The 16,687-nt window shown below is 43.1% G+C and overlaps 5 non-coding genes across 5 annotated transcripts; all 5 read right to left on the bottom strand.

Moving 5' to 3' along the window:
- Positions 1-1,825: 1,825 nt before the first annotated feature.
- Positions 1,826-1,898, bottom strand: TRNAY-GUA (transfer RNA tyrosine (anticodon GUA)). Its single transcript has one exon. It is a non-coding gene; the product is annotated as a tRNA-Tyr (tRNA).
- Positions 1,899-1,972: 74 nt separating this feature from the next.
- On the bottom strand, positions 1,973-2,045 carry TRNAY-GUA (transfer RNA tyrosine (anticodon GUA)). Its single transcript has one exon. It is a non-coding gene; the product is annotated as a tRNA-Tyr (tRNA).
- A 1,834-nt stretch (positions 2,046-3,879) lies between these two features.
- Positions 3,880-3,952, bottom strand: TRNAY-GUA (transfer RNA tyrosine (anticodon GUA)). The gene has a single exon. It is a non-coding gene; the product is annotated as a tRNA-Tyr (tRNA).
- A 74-nt stretch (positions 3,953-4,026) lies between these two features.
- Positions 4,027-4,099, bottom strand: TRNAY-GUA (transfer RNA tyrosine (anticodon GUA)). Its single transcript has one exon. It is a non-coding gene; the product is annotated as a tRNA-Tyr (tRNA).
- A 10,475-nt stretch (positions 4,100-14,574) lies between these two features.
- TRNAN-AUU (transfer RNA asparagine (anticodon AUU)) lies at positions 14,575-14,647 on the bottom strand. The gene has a single exon. It is a non-coding gene; the product is annotated as a tRNA-Asn (tRNA).
- Positions 14,648-16,687: the final 2,040 nt, after the last annotated feature.

Below are 16,687 nucleotides of genomic sequence, written 5' to 3'. Positions count from 1 at the left end.
GAATGATCGTCAAGCAGTGTGAAAAAATATTTCCTTTTTACGTTACTTCTAAGACTTCAAAACAACGATCCCGGGTGGGCTCAAACCACGAACCTTTCGGTTAACAACCAAACACGCTAACCATTGCGCCACGGAAGCTTAGGCATGAAGTGATCTTCTATTATTGTGGAAAAATATTTGCTTTTTACTGTACTTCTAAGACTTCAAAACAACGATCCCGGGCGGGCTCGAACCACCAACCTTACGGTTAACAGCCGAACGCGCTTACCATTGCGCCACGGAAGCTTAGGCGTGAAGTGATCTTCAAGTATTGTGGAAAAATATTTCCTTTTTACGTTACTTCTAAGACTTCAAAACAACGCTCCCGGGTGGGCTCGAACCACCAACCTTTCGGTTAACAGCCGAACACGGTAAACATTGCGCCACGGAAGCTTAGGCGTGAAGTGATCTTCAAGTATTGTGGAAAAATATTTCCTTTTTACGTTACTTCTAAGACTTCAAAACAACGCTCCCGGGTGGGCTCGAACCACCAACCTTTCGGTTAACAGCCGAACACGGTAAACATTGCGCCACGGAAGCTTAGGCAAAGAAAAATCGTCAAGTATTGTGGAAAATATTTCCTTTTTACGTTACTTCTAAGACTTCAAAATGAAGCTCCTGTGTGGGCTCGAACTAACAACCTTTCGTTTAACAGCCGAACGCGCTAACCATTGCGCCACGGATTTTAGGCAAAGAATAATCGTCAAGTATTGTGGAAAAATATTTCCTTTTTACGTTACTTCTAAGACTTCAAAACAACGCTCCCGGGTGGGCTCGAACCACCAACCTTTCGGTTAACAGCCGAACGCGCTAACCATTGCGCCACGGAAGCATGGGCATAAAATGATCTTCAAGTATTGTGGAAAAATATTTCCTTTTTACGTTACTTCTAAGACTTCAAAACAACGCTCCCGGCTGGGCTTGAACCAACAACCTTTCGATTAACAGCCGAACGCCCTAACCATTGCGCCACGGATGCTAAGACAAAGAACGATCGTCAAGTATTGGTGAAAAATATTTCCTTATTACGTTACTTCTAAGACTTCGAAACAACGCTCCCGGGTGGGCTCAACCTAACAACCTTTCGTTTAACAGCCGAACGCGCTAACCATTGCGCCACGGAAGCTTTAGCAAGAATGGTCTTCAAGTATTGTTAAAAAATATTTCCTTTTAACGTTAACCCTAAGACTTCAAAACAAAGCTCCTGGGTGGGCTCGAACTAACAACCTTTCGTTTAACAGCCGAACGCGCTAACCATTGCGCCACGGAAGCTTAGGCGTGAAGTGATCTTCAAGTATTGTGGAAAAATATTTCCTTTTTACGTTACTTCTAAGACTTCAAAACAACGCTCCCGGGTGGGCTCGAACCACCAACCTTTCGGTTAACAGCCGAACACGGTAAACATTGCGCCACGGAAGCTTAGGAATAGAATGATCGTCAAGTATTGTGGAAAAATATTTTCTTTTAACGTTACTTCTAGACTTCAAAACAAAGCTCCTGGGTTGGCTCGAACTAACAACAATTCGGTTAACAACGAACGCGCTAACCATTGTGCCACGGATTGTTTTTCAAAGATTAATTGTCAAGTATTGTGGTAAAATATTTAATTTTTTACGTTACTTCTAAGACTTCAAAACAACGCTCCCGGGTGGACTCGAACCACCATCCTTTCGGTTAACAGCCGAACGCACTAACCATTGCGCCACAGAAGCTTAGGCGTAGAATGATCGTCAAGTATTATGGAAAAATATTTCCTTTTTACGTTACTTCTAAGACTACAATACAACGCTCCCGGGTGGGCTCGAACCACCAACCTTTCGGTTTACAGCCGAACGCGCTAACCATTGCGCCACGGAAGCTTAGGCGTAGAATGATCGTCAAGTATTGTGGAAAAATATGTCCTTTTTACGTTACTTCTAAGACTTCAAAACAACGCTCCCGGGTGGGCTCGAACCACCAACCTTTCGGTTTACAGCCGAACGCGCTAACCATCGAGCCACGGAAGCTTAGGCAAAGAACGATCGTCAAGTATTGTGGAAAAATGTTTCCTTTTTACGTTACTTCTAAGACTTCAAAACAACGCTCCCGGGTGGGCTCGAACCACCAACCTTTCGGTTAACAGCCGAACGCGCTAACCATTGCGAAACGGAAGCTTAGGAAAACAATGATCAACAAGTATTGTGGAAAAACATTTCCTTTATACGATACTTCTAAGACTTCAAAACAAAGCTCCTGGGTGGACGCGAACCACCAACCTTTCGGTTAACAGCCGAACGCGCTAAGCATTGCGCCACGGATGCTTAGACAGAGAATGATCGTCAAGAATTGTGGAAAAATATTTCCTTATTACGTTACTTCTAAGACTTCAAAACAACGCTCCCGGGTGGGCTCGAACCACCAACCTTTCGGTTAACAGCCGAACGCGCTAACCATTGCGCCACGGAAGCATAGGTATAAAATGATCTTCAAGTATTGTGGAAAAATATTTCCTTTTTACGTTACTTCTAAGACTTCAAAACAACGCTCCCGGGTGGGCTCGAACCACCAACCTTTCGGTTAACAGCCGAACACGGTAAACATTGCGCCACGGAAGCTTAGGCAAAGAAAAATCGTCAAGTATTGTGGAAAATATTTCCTTTTTACGTTACTTCTAAGACTTCAAAACAAAGCTCCTGTGTGGGCTCGAACTAACAACCTTTCGTTTAACAGCCGAACGCGCTAACCATTGCGCCACGGATTTTAGGCAAAGAATAATCGTCAAGTATTGTGGAAAAATATTTCCTTTTTACGTTACTTCTAAGACTTCAAAACAACGCTCCCGGGTGGGCTCGAACCACCAACCTTTCGGTTAACAGCCGAACGCGCTAACCATTGCGCCACGGAAGCATGGGCATAAAATGATCTTCAAGTATTGTGGAAAAATATTTCCTTTTTACGTTACTTCTAAGACTTCAAAACAACGCTCCCGGCTGGGCTTGAACCAACAACCTTTCGATTAACAGCCGAACGCCCTAACCATTGCGCCACGGATGCTAAGACAAAGAACGATCGTCAAGTATTGGTGAAAAATATTTCCTTATTACGTTACTTCTAAGACTTCGAAACAACGCTCCCGGGTGGGCTCAACCTAACAACCTTTCGTTTAACAGCCGAACGCGCTAACCATTGCGCCACGGAAGCTTTAGCAAGAATGGTCTTCAAGTATTGTTAAAAAATATTTCCTTTTAACGTTAACCCTAAGACTTCAAAACAAAGCTCCTGGGTGGGCTCGAACTAACAACCTTTCGTTTAACAGCCGAACGCGCTAACCATTGCGCCACGGAAGCTTAGGCGTGAAGTGATCTTCAAGTATTGTGGAAAAATATTTCCTTTTTACGTTACTTCTAAGACTTCAAAACAACGCTCCCGGGTGGGCTCGAACCACCAACCTTTCGGTTAACAGCCGAACACGGTAAACATTGCGCCACGGAAGCTTAGGAATAGAATGATCGTCAAGTATTGTGGAAAAATATTTTCTTTTAACGTTACTTCTAGACTTCAAAACAAAGCTCCTGGGTTGGCTCGAACTAACAACATTTCGGTTAACAACGAACGCGCTAACCATTGTGCCACGGATTGTTTTTCAAAGATTAATTGTCAAGTATTGTGGTAAAATATTTAATTTTTTACGTTACTTCTAAGACTTCAAAACAACGCTCCCGGGTGGACTCGAACCACCATCCTTTCGGTTAACAGCCGAACGCACTAACCATTGCGCCACAGAAGCTTAGGCGTAGAATGATCGTCAAGTATTATGGAAAAATATTTCCTTTTTACGTTACTTCTAAGACTACAATACAACGCTCCCGGGTGGGCTCGAACCACCAACCTTTCGGTTTACAGCCGAACGCGCTAACCATTGCGCCACGGAAGCTTAGGCGTAGAATGATCGTCAAGTATTGTGGAAAAATATGTCCTTTTTACGTTACTTCTAAGACTTCAAAACAACGCTCCCGGGTGGGCTCGAACCACCAACCTTTCGGTTTACAGCCGAACGCGCTAACCATCGAGCCACGGAAGCTTAGGCAAAGAACGATCGTCAAGTATTGTGGAAAAATGTTTCCTTTTTACGTTACTTCTAAGACTTCAAAACAACGCTCCCGGGTGGGCTCGAACCACCAACCTTTCGGTTAACAGCCGAACGCGCTAACCATTGCGAAACGGAAGCTTAGGAAAACAATGATCAACAAGTATTGTGGAAAAACATTTCCTTTATACGATACTTCTAAGACTTCAAAACAAAGCTCCTGGGTGGACGCGAACCACCAACCTTTCGGTTAACAGCCGAACGCGCTAAGCATTGCGCCACGGATGCTTAGACAGAGAATGATCGTCAAGAATTGTGGAAAAATATTTCCTTATTACGTTACTTCTAAGACTTCAAAACAACGCTCCCGGGTGGGCTCGAACCACCAACCTTTCGGTTAACAGCCGAACGCGCTAACCATTGCGCCACGGAAGCATAGGTATAAAATGATCTTCAAGTATTGTGGAAAAATATTTCCTTTTTACGTTACTTCTAAGACTTCAAAACAACGCTCCCGGGTGGGCTTGAACCAACAACCTTTCGATTAACAGCCGAACGCGCTAACCATTGCGCCACGGATGCTTAGACAAAGAATGATCGTCAAGTATTGGTGAAAAATATTTCCTTATTACGTTACTTCTAAGACTTCGAAACAACGTTCCGGGTGGGCTCGAAATAACAACCTTTCGTTTAACAGCCGAACGCGCTAACCATTGCGCCACGGATTTTTAGGCGTAGTATGATCGTCAAGTATTATGGAAAAATATTTCCTTTTTACGTTACTTCTAAGACTTCAAAACAACGTTCCGGGTGGGCTCGAACCACCAACCTTACGGTTAACATCCGAACGCGCTAACCATTGCGCCACGGAAGCTTAGGCATAAAATGATCTTCAAGTATTGTGGAAAAATATTTCCTTTTTACGTCACTTCTAAGACTTCAAAACAAAGCTCCTGGGTGGACGCGAACCACCAACCTTTCGGTTAACAGCCGATCGCACTAACCATTGCGCCACAAATGCTAAAGCAAAGAATGATCGTCAAGTATTGTGGAAAAATATTTGCTTTTTACTGTACTTCTAAGACTTCAAAAGAACGATCCCGGGTGGCCTCGAACCACCAACCTTTCGGTTAACAACCGAACGCGCTAACCATTGCGCCACGGATTTTAGGCAAAGAATAATCGTCAAGTATTGCGGAAAAATATTTCCTTTTTACGTTACTTCTAAGACTTCAAAACAACGCTCCCGGGTGGGCTCAAACTAACAACCTATCGTTTAACAGCCGAACGCGCTAACCATTGCGCCACGGATTTTTAGGCAAAGAATTATCGTCAAGTATTGTGGAAAAATATTTCCTTTTTACGTTACTACTAAGACTTCAAAACAAAGCTCCTGGGTGGACTCGAACCACCAACCTTTCGGTTAACAGCAGAACGCGCTAACCATTGCGCTACGGAAGCTTAAGCGTAGAATGATCGTCAAGTATTGTGGAAAAATATTTCCTTTTAACGTTACTTCTAAGACTTCAAGACCACGCTCCCGAGTAGGATCGAACCACCAACCTTTCGGTTAACAGCCGAACACGCTAACCATTGCGCCACAGAAGCTTAGGCGTAGAATGATCGTCAAGTATTGTGGAAAAATATTTCCTTTTAACGTTACTCCTAAGACTTCAATACAAAGCTAATGGGTGGGCTCGAACTAACAACCTTTCGGTTAACAGCCGAACGCGCTAACCATTGCGCCACGGATTTTAGGCAAAGAATAATTGTCAAGTATTGTTTAAAAATATTTTCTTTTTACGTTACTTCTAAGACTTCGAAACAACGCTCCCTTGTGGGCTCGAACCACAAACCTTTCGGTCAACAACCGAACGCGCTAACCATTGCGCCACGGAAGCTTAGGCAAAGAACAATCGTCAAGTATTGTGGAAAATATTTCCTTTTTACGTTACTTCTAAGACTTCAAAACAACATTCCGGGTAAGCTCGAACCAACAGCCTTTCGTTTAACAGCCGATCGCGCTAACCATTGCGCCACGGAAGCTTGGGAAAAGAATGATCGTCAAGTATTGTGGAAAAATATTTCCTTTTAACGTTACTTCTAGACTTCAAAACAAAGCTCCTGGGATGGGCTCGAACTAACAACTTTTCGGTTAACAGCCGAACGCGCTAACCATTGCGCCACAGATTTTTAGGCAAAGAATAATTGTCAAGTATTATGGAAAAATATTTCCTTTTTACGTTACCACTAAGACTTCAAAACAAAGCTTCCTGCGGACTCGAACCACCAACTTTTCGGTTAACAGCCGAACGCGCTAACCATTGCGCCACGGATTTTTAGGCATAAAACGATCTTCAAGTATTGTGGAAAAATATTTCCTTTTAACGTTACTTCTAAGACTTCAAAACAAAGCTCCTGGGTGGGCTCGAACTAACAACCTTTCGGTTAACAGCCGAATGCGCTATCCCTTGCGCCACGGAAGCTTAGACAAAGCATGATCGTTAAGTATTGGAAAAAATATTTCCTTTTAACGTTACTCCTAAGACTTCAAAACAAAGCTCCTGGGTGGGCTCGAACTAGCAACCTTTCGGTTAACAGCCGAACGCGCTAACCATTGCGCCACGGATTTTAGGCAAAGAATAATCGTCAAGTATTGTTGAAAAATATTTTCTTTTTACGTTACTTCTAAGACTTCAAAACAACGCTCCCTTGTGGGCTCGATACACAAACCTTTCGGTCAACAACCGAACGCGCTAACCATTGCGCCACGGAAGCTTAGGCAAAGAACAATCGTCAAGTATTGTGGAAAATATTTCCTTTTTACGTTACTTCTAAGACTTCAAAACAACATTCCGGGTGGGCTCGAACCAACAGCCTTTCGTTTAACAGCCGATCGCGCTAACCATTGCGCCACGGAAGCTTGGAAAAGAATGATCGTCAAGTATTGTGGAAAAATATTTCCTTTTAACGTTACTTCTAGACTTCAAAACAAAGCTCCTGGGATGGGCTCGAACTAACAACTTTTCGGTTAACAGCCGAACGCGCTAACCATTGCGCCACGGATTTTTAGGCAAAGAATAATTGTCAAGTATTATGGAAAAATATTTCCTTTTTACGTTACCACTAAGACTTCAAAACAAAGCTCCTGGGTGGACTCGAACCACCAACTTTTCGGTTAACAGCCGAACGCGCTAACCATTACGCCACGGATTTTTAGGCAAAGAATGATCGTCAAGTATTGTGGAAAAATATTTCCTTTTTTCGTTACTTCTAAGACTTTAAAACAACGCTCCCTTGTGGGCTCGAACCACAAACCTTTCGGTCAACAACCGAACGCGCTAACCATTGCGCCACGGAAGCTTAGGCAAAGAACAATCGTCAAGTATTGTGGAAAATATTTCCTTTTTACGTTACTTCTAAGACTTCAAAACAACATTCCGGGTGGGCTCGAACCAACAGCCTTTCGTTTAACAGCCGATCGCGCTAACCATTGCGCCACGGAAGCTTAATCGAAGAATGATCGTCAAGTATTGTGGAAAAATATTTCCTTTTAACGTTACTTCTAAGACTTCAAGACAACGCTCCCAGGTGGAATCGAACCACCAACCTTTCGGTTAACAGCCGAACGCGCTAACCATTGCGCCACGGAAGCTTAAGCGAAGAATGATCGTCAAGTATTGTGGAAAAATATTTGCTTTTAACGTTACTTCTAAGACTTCAAGACAACGCTCCCAGGTGGAATCGAACCACCAACCTTTCGGTTAACAGCCGAACGCGCTAACCATTGCGCCACGGAAGCTTAAGCGAAGAATGATCGTCAAGTATTGTGGAAAAATATTTGCTTTTAACGTTACTTCTAAGACTTCAAAACAAAGCTCCTGGGTGGGCTCGAACTAGCAACCTTTCGGTTAACAGCCTAACGCGCTAACCATTGCGCCACGGATTTTATGCAAAGAATAATCGTCAAGTATTGTTGAAAAATATTTTCTTTTTACGTTACTTCTAAGACTTCAAAACAACGCTCCCTTGTGGGCTCGATACACAAACCTTTCGGTCAACAACCGAACGCGCTAACCATTGCGCCACGGAAGCTTAGGCAAAGAACAATCGTCAAGTATTGTGTAAAATATTTCCTTTTTACGTTACTTCTAAGACTCCATAACAACATTCCGGGTGGGCTCGAACCAACAGCCTTTCGTTTAACAGCCGATCGCGCTAACCATTGCGCCACGGAAGCTTGGGAAAAGAATGATCGTCAAGTATTGTGGAAAAATATTTCCTTTTAACGTTACTTCTAGACTTCAAAACAAAGCTCCTGGGATAGGCTCGAACTAACAACTTTTCGGTTAACAGCCGAACGCGCTAACCATTGCGCCACGGATTTTTAGGCAAAGAATAATTGTCAAGTATTATGGAAAAATATTTCCTTTTTACGTTACCACTAAGACTTCAAAACAAAGCTCCTGGGTGGACTCGAACCACCAACTTTTCGGTTAACAGCCGAACGCGCTAACCATTGCGCCACGGATTTTTAGGCAAAGAATGATCGTCAAGTATTGTGGAAAAATATTTCCTTTTTACGTTACTTCTAAGACTTCAAAACAACGCTCCCTTGTGGGCTCGAACCACAAACCTTTCGGTCAACAACCGAACGCGCTAACCATTGCGCCACGGAGGCTTAGGCAAAGAACAATCGTCAAGTATTGTGGAAAATATTTCGTTTTTACGTTACTTCTAAGACTTCAAAACAACATTCCGGGTGGGCTCGAACCAACAGCCTTTCGTTTAACAGCCGATCGCGCTAACCATTGCGCCACGGAAGCTTAGGCGTAGAATGATCGTAAAGTATTGTGCAAAAATATTTCCTTTTAACGTTACTCCTAAGACTTCAAAACAAAGCTCCTGTGTGGGCTCGAACTAACTACCTTTCGGTTAACAGCCGAACGCGCTAACCATTGAGCCACGGATTTTAGGCAAAGAATAATTGTCAAGTATTGTGGAAAAAATATTTCCTTTTTACGTTACTACTAAGACTTCAAAACAAAGCTCCTGGGTGGACTCGAACCACCAACCTTTCGGCTAACAGCAGAACGCGCTAACCATTGCGCTACGGAAGCTTAAGCGTAGAATGATCGTCAAGTATTGTGGAAAAATATTTCCTTTTAACGTTACTTCTAAGACTTCAAGACCACGCTCCCGAGTAGGATCGAACCACCAACCTTTCGGTTAACAGCCGAACGCGCTAACCATTGCGCCACGGAAGCTTAGGCGTAGAATTATCGTAAAGTATTGTGCAAAAATATTTCCTTTTAACGTTACTCCTAAGACTTCAAAACAAAGCTCCTGTGTGGGCTCGAACTAACAACCTTTCGGTTAACAGCCGAACGCGCTAACCATTGAGCCACGGATTTTAGGCAAAGAATAATTGTCAAGTATTGTTGAAAAATATTTTCTTTTTACGTTACTTCTAAGACTTCAAAACAAAGCGCCTGGGTGGACTCGAACCACCAACTTTTCGGTTAACAGCCGAACGCGCTAACCATTGCGCCACGGATTTTTAGGCAAAGAATAATTGTCAAGTATTATGGAAAAATATTTCCTTTTTACGTTACCACTAAGACTTCAAAACAAAGCTCCTGGGTGGACTCGAACCACCAACTTTTCGGTTAACAGCCGAACGCGCTAACCATTGCGCCACGGAAGCTTGGAAAAGAATGATCGTCAAGTATTGTGGAAAAATATTTCCTTTTAACGTTACTTCTAGACTTCAAAACAAAGCTCCTGGGATGGGCTCGAACTAACAACTTTTCGGTTAACAGCCGAACGCGCTAACCATTGCGCCACGGATTTTTAGGCAAAGAATAATTGTCAAGTATTATGGAAAAATATTTCCTTTTTACGTTACCACTAAGACTTCAAAACAAAGCTCCTGGGTGGACTCGAACCACCAACTTTTCGGTTAACAGCCGAACGCGCTAACCATTACGCCACGGATTTTTAGGCAAAGAATGATCGTCAAGTATTGTGGAAAAATATTTCCTTTTTTCGTTACTTCTAAGACTTTAAAACAACGCTCCCTTGTGGGCTCGAACCACAAACCTTTCGGTCAACAACCGAACGCGCTAACCATTGCGCCACGGAAGCTTAGGCAAAGAACAATCGTCAAGTATTGTGGAAAATATTTCCTTTTTACGTTACTTCTAAGACTTCAAAACAACATTCCGGGTGGGCTCGAACCAACAGCCTTTCGTTTAACAGCCGATCGCGCTAACCATTGCGCCACGGAAGCTTAATCGAAGAATGATCGTCAAGTATTGTGGAAAAATATTTCCTTTTAACGTTACTTCTAAGACTTCAAGACAACGCTCCCAGGTGGAATCGAACCACCAACCTTTCGGTTAACAGCCGAACGCGCTAACCATTGCGCCACGGAAGCTTAAGCGAAGAATGATCGTCAAGTATTGTGGAAAAATATTTGCTTTTAACGTTACTTCTAAGACTTCAAGACAACGCTCCCAGGTGGAATCGAACCACCAACCTTTCGGTTAACAGCCGAACGCGCTAACCATTGCGCCACGGAAGCTTAAGCGAAGAATGATCGTCAAGTATTGTGGAAAAATATTTGCTTTTAACGTTACTTCTAAGACTTCAAAACAAAGCTCCTGGGTGGGCTCGAACTAGCAACCTTTCGGTTAACAGCCTAACGCGCTAACCATTGCGCCACGGATTTTATGCAAAGAATAATCGTCAAGTATTGTTGAAAAATATTTTCTTTTTACGTTACTTCTAAGACTTCAAAACAACGCTCCCTTGTGGGCTCGATACACAAACCTTTCGGTCAACAACCGAACGCGCTAACCATTGCGCCACGGAAGCTTAGGCAAAGAACAATCGTCAAGTATTGTGTAAAATATTTCCTTTTTACGTTACTTCTAAGACTCCATAACAACATTCCGGGTGGGCTCGAACCAACAGCCTTTCGTTTAACAGCCGATCGCGCTAACCATTGCGCCACGGAAGCTTGGGAAAAGAATGATCGTCAAGTATTGTGGAAAAATATTTCCTTTTAACGTTACTTCTAGACTTCAAAACAAAGCTCCTGGGATAGGCTCGAACTAACAACTTTTCGGTTAACAGCCGAACGCGCTAACCATTGCGCCACGGATTTTTAGGCAAAGAATAATTGTCAAGTATTATGGAAAAATATTTCCTTTTTACGTTACCACTAAGACTTCAAAACAAAGCTCCTGGGTGGACTCGAACCACCAACTTTTCGGTTAACAGCCGAACGCGCTAACCATTGCGCCACGGATTTTTAGGCAAAGAATGATCGTCAAGTATTGTGGAAAAATATTTCCTTTTTACGTTACTTCTAAGACTTCAAAACAACGCTCCCTTGTGGGCTCGAACCACAAACCTTTCGGTCAACAACCGAACGCGCTAACCATTGCGCCACGGAGGCTTAGGCAAAGAACAATCGTCAAGTATTGTGGAAAATATTTCGTTTTTACGTTACTTCTAAGACTTCAAAACAACATTCCGGGTGGGCTCGAACCAACAGCCTTTCGTTTAACAGCCGATCGCGCTAACCATTGCGCCACGGAAGCTTAGGCGTAGAATGATCGTAAAGTATTGTGCAAAAATATTTCCTTTTAACGTTACTCCTAAGACTTCAAAACAAAGCTCCTGTGTGGGCTCGAACTAACAACCTTTCGGTTAACAGCCGAACGCGCTAACCATTGAGCCACGGATTTTAGGCAAAGAATAATTGTCAAGTATTGTGGAAAAAATATTTCCTTTTTACGTTACTACTAAGACTTCAAAACAAAGCTCCTGGGTGGACTCGAACCACCAACCTTTCGGCTAACAGCAGAACGCGCTAACCATTGCGCTACGGAAGCTTAAGCGTAGAATGATCGTCAAGTATTGTGGAAAAATATTTCCTTTTAACGTTACTTCTAAGACTTCAAGACCACGCTCCCGAGTAGGATCGAACCACCAACCTTTCGGTTAACAGCCGAACGCGCTAACCATTGCGCCACGGAAGCTTAGGCGTAGAATGATCGTAAAGTATTGTGCAAAAATATTTCCTTTTAACGTTACTCCTAAGACTTCAAAACAAAGCTCCTGTGTGGGCTCGAACTAACAACCTTTCGGTTAACAGCCGAACGCGCTAACCATTGAGCCACGGATTTTAGGCAAAGAATAATTGTCAAGTATTGTTGAAAAATATTTTCTTTTTACGTTACTTCTAAGACTTCAAAACAAAGCTCCTGGGTGGACTCGAACCACCAACTTTTCGGTTAACAGCCGAACGCGCTAACCATTGCGCCACGGATTTTTAGGCAAAGAATAATTGTCAAGTATTATGGAAAAATATTTCCTTTTTACGTTACCACTAAGACTTCAAAACAAAGCTCCTGGGTGGACTCGAACCACCAACTTTTCGGTTAACAGCCGAACGCGCTAACCATTACGCCACGGATTTTTAGGCAAAGAATGATCGTCAAGTATTGTGGAAAAATATTTCCTTTTTTCGTTACTTCTAAGACTTTAAAACAACGCTCCCTTGTGGGCTCGAACCACAAACCTTTCGGTCAACAACCGAACGCGCTAACCATTGCGCCACGGAAGCTTAGGCAAAGAACAATCGTCAAGTATTGTGGAAAATATTTCCTTTTTACGTTACTTCTAAGACTTCAAAACAACATTCCGGGTGGGCTCGAACCAACAGCCTTTCGTTTAACAGCCGATCGCGCTAACCATTGCGCCACGGAAGCTTAATCGAAGAATGATCGTCAAGTATTGTGGAAAAATATTTCCTTTTAACGTTACTTCTAAGACTTCAAGACAACGCTCCCAGGTGGAATCGAACCACCAACCTTTCGGTTAACAGCCGAACGCGCTAACCATTGCGCCACGGAAGCTTAAGCGAAGAATGATCGTCAAGTATTGTGGAAAAATATTTGCTTTTAACGTTACTTCTAAGACTTCAAGACAACGCTCCCAGGTGGAATCGAACCACCAACCTTTCGGTTAACAGCCGAACGCGCTAACCATTGCGCCACGGAAGCTTAAGCGAAGAATGATCGTCAAGTATTGTGGAAAAATATTTGCTTTTAACGTTACTTCTAAGACTTCAAAACAAAGCTCCTGGGTGGGCTCGAACTAGCAACCTTTCGGTTAACAGCCTAACGCGCTAACCATTGCGCCACGGATTTTATGCAAAGAATAATCGTCAAGTATTGTTGAAAAATATTTTCTTTTTACGTTACTTCTAAGACTTCAAAACAACGCTCCCTTGTGGGCTCGATACACAAACCTTTCGGTCAACAACCGAACGCGCTAACCATTGCGCCACGGAAGCTTAGGCAAAGAACAATCGTCAAGTATTGTGTAAAATATTTCCTTTTTACGTTACTTCTAAGACTCCATAACAACATTCCGGGTGGGCTCGAACCAACAGCCTTTCGTTTAACAGCCGATCGCGCTAACCATTGCGCCACGGAAGCTTGGGAAAAGAATGATCGTCAAGTATTGTGGAAAAATATTTCCTTTTAACGTTACTTCTAGACTTCAAAACAAAGCTCCTGGGATAGGCTCGAACTAACAACTTTTCGGTTAACAGCCGAACGCGCTAACCATTGCGCCACGGATTTTTAGGCAAAGAATAATTGTCAAGTATTATGGAAAAATATTTCCTTTTTACGTTACCACTAAGACTTCAAAACAAAGCTCCTGGGTGGACTCGAACCACCAACTTTTCGGTTAACAGCCGAACGCGCTAACCATTGCGCCACGGATTTTTAGGCAAAGAATGATCGTCAAGTATTGTGGAAAAATATTTCCTTTTTACGTTACTTCTAAGACTTCAAAACAACGCTCCCTTGTGGGCTCGAACCACAAACCTTTCGGTCAACAACCGAACGCGCTAACCATTGCGCCACGGAGGCTTAGGCAAAGAACAATCGTCAAGTATTGTGGAAAATATTTCGTTTTTACGTTACTTCTAAGACTTCAAAACAACATTCCGGGTGGGCTCGAACCAACAGCCTTTCGTTTAACAGCCGATCGCGCTAACCATTGCGCCACGGAAGCTTAGGCGTAGAATGATCGTAAAGTATTGTGCAAAAATATTTCCTTTTAACGTTACTCCTAAGACTTCAAAACAAAGCTCCTGTGTGGGCTCGAACTAACAACCTTTCGGTTAACAGCCGAACGCGCTAACCATTGAGCCACGGATTTTAGGCAAAGAATAATTGTCAAGTATTGTGGAAAAAATATTTCCTTTTTACGTTACTACTAAGACTTCAAAACAAAGCTCCTGGGTGGACTCGAACCACCAACCTTTCGGCTAACAGCAGAACGCGCTAACCATTGCGCTACGGAAGCTTAAGCGTAGAATGATCGTCAAGTATTGTGGAAAAATATTTCCTTTTAACGTTACTTCTAAGACTTCAAGACCACGCTCCCGAGTAGGATCGAACCACCAACCTTTCGGTTAATAGCCGAACGCGCTAACCATTGCGCCACGGAAGCTTAGGCGTAGAATGATCGTAAAGTATTGTGCAAAAATATTTCCTTTTAACGTTACTCCTAAGACTTCAAAACAAAGCTCCTGTGTGGGCTCGAACTAACAACCTTTCGGTTAACAGCCGAACGCGCTAACCATTGAGCCACGGATTTTAGGCAAAGAATAATTGTCAAGTATTGTTGAAAAATATTTTCTTTTTACGTTACTTCTAAGACTTCAAAACAAAGCTCCTGGGTGGACTCGAACCACCAACTTTTCGGTTAACAGCCGAACGCGCTAACCATTGCGCCACGGATTTTTAGGCAAAGAATGATCGTCAAGTATTGTGGAAAAATATTTCCTTTTTACGTTACTTCTAAGACTTCAAAACAACGCTCCCTTGTGGGCTCGAACCACAAACCTTTCGGTCAACAACCGAACGCGCTAACCATTGCGCCACGGAAGCTTAGGCAAAGAACAATCGTCAAGTATTGTGGAAAATATTTCCTTTTTACGTTACTTCTAAGACTTCAAAACAACATTCCGGGTGGGCTCGAACCAACAGCCTTTCGTTTAACAGCCGATCGCGCTAACCATTGCGCCACGGAAGCTTGGGAAAAGCATGATCGTCAAGTATTGTGGAAAAATATTTCCTTTTAACGTTACTTCTAGACTTCAAAAGAAAGCTCCTGGGATGGGCTCGAACTAACAACTTATCGGTTAACAGCCGAACGCGCTAACCATTGCGCCACGGATTTTTAGGCAAAGAATAATTGTCAAGTATTATGGAAAAATTTTTCCTTTTTACGTTACCACTAAGACTTCAAAACAAAGCTCCTGGGTGGACTCGAACCACCAACTTTTCGGTTAACAGCCGAACGCGCTAACCATTGCGCCACGGATTTTTAGGCAAAGAATGATCGTCAAGTATTGTGGAAAAAAATTTCCTTTTTACGTTACTACTAAGACTTCAAAACAAAGCTCCTGGGTGGACTCGAACCACCAACCTTTCGGCTAACAGCAGAACGCGCTAACCATTGCGCCACGGAAGCTTAATCGAAGAATGATCGTCAAGTATTGTGGAAAAATATTTCCTTTTAACGTTACTTCTAAGACTTCAAGACAACGCTCCCAGGTGGAATCGAACCACCAACCTTTCGGTTAACAGCCGAACGCGCTAACCATTTCGCCACGGAAGCTTAAGCGAAGAATGATCGTCAAGTATTGTGGAAAAATATTTCCTTTTAACGTTACTTCTAAGACTTCAAAACAAAGCTCCTGGGTGGGCTCGAACTAGCAACCTTTCGGTTAAAAGCCGTACGCGCTAACCATTGCGCCACGGATTTTAGGCAAAGAATAATCGTCAAGTATTGTTGAAAAATATTTTCTTTTTACGTTACTTCTAAGACTTCAAAACAACGCTCCCGGGTGAGCTCGAACCACCAACCTTTCGGTTAACAGTCGAACGCGCTAACCATTGCGCCACGGAAGCTTAGGCGTAGAGTGATCGTCAAGTATTGTGGAGAAATATTTCCTATTAACGTTACTTCTAGACTTCAAAACAAAGATCCTCGGTGGGCTCGAACCACCAACCTTTCGGTAACAGCCGAACGCGCTAACCTTTGCGCCACGGAAGCTCAGGCGTAGAATGGTCGTCAAGTATTGTTGAAAAATATTTCCTTTTTACGTTACTTCTAAGACTTCAAAGCGACGCTCCCGGAAGGGCTCGAACCACCAACCTTTCGGTTAACAGCCGAACGCGCTAACCATTGCGCCACGGAAGCTTAGGCCTAAAATAATCTTCAGGTATTGGGAAAAAATTTTTCCTTTTTACGTTACTCTAAGACTTGAAAACAACGCTCCCGGGTTGGCTCGAACCACCAACCTTTCTGTTAACAGCCGAACGCGCTAACCATTGCGCCACGGAAGCTTAGGAAAACAATGATCAACAAGTATTGTGGAAAAACCTTTCCTTTTTACGATACTTCTAAGACTTCAAAACAACGCTCCCGGGTGGTCTCGCACCACCAACCTTTCGCTTAACAGCCGAATGTGCTATCCCTTGC

Source organism: Phalangium opilio, unplaced genomic scaffold, assembly GCF_054372755.1.
Source record: "Phalangium opilio isolate 3A_F unplaced genomic scaffold, DU_Popi_V2 ptg000094l_1, whole genome shotgun sequence".
In the NCBI taxonomy this organism is placed as follows: domain Eukaryota; kingdom Metazoa; phylum Arthropoda; class Arachnida; order Opiliones; family Phalangiidae; genus Phalangium; species Phalangium opilio.
This window is presented reverse-complemented; position numbering and strand designations above follow the sequence as displayed.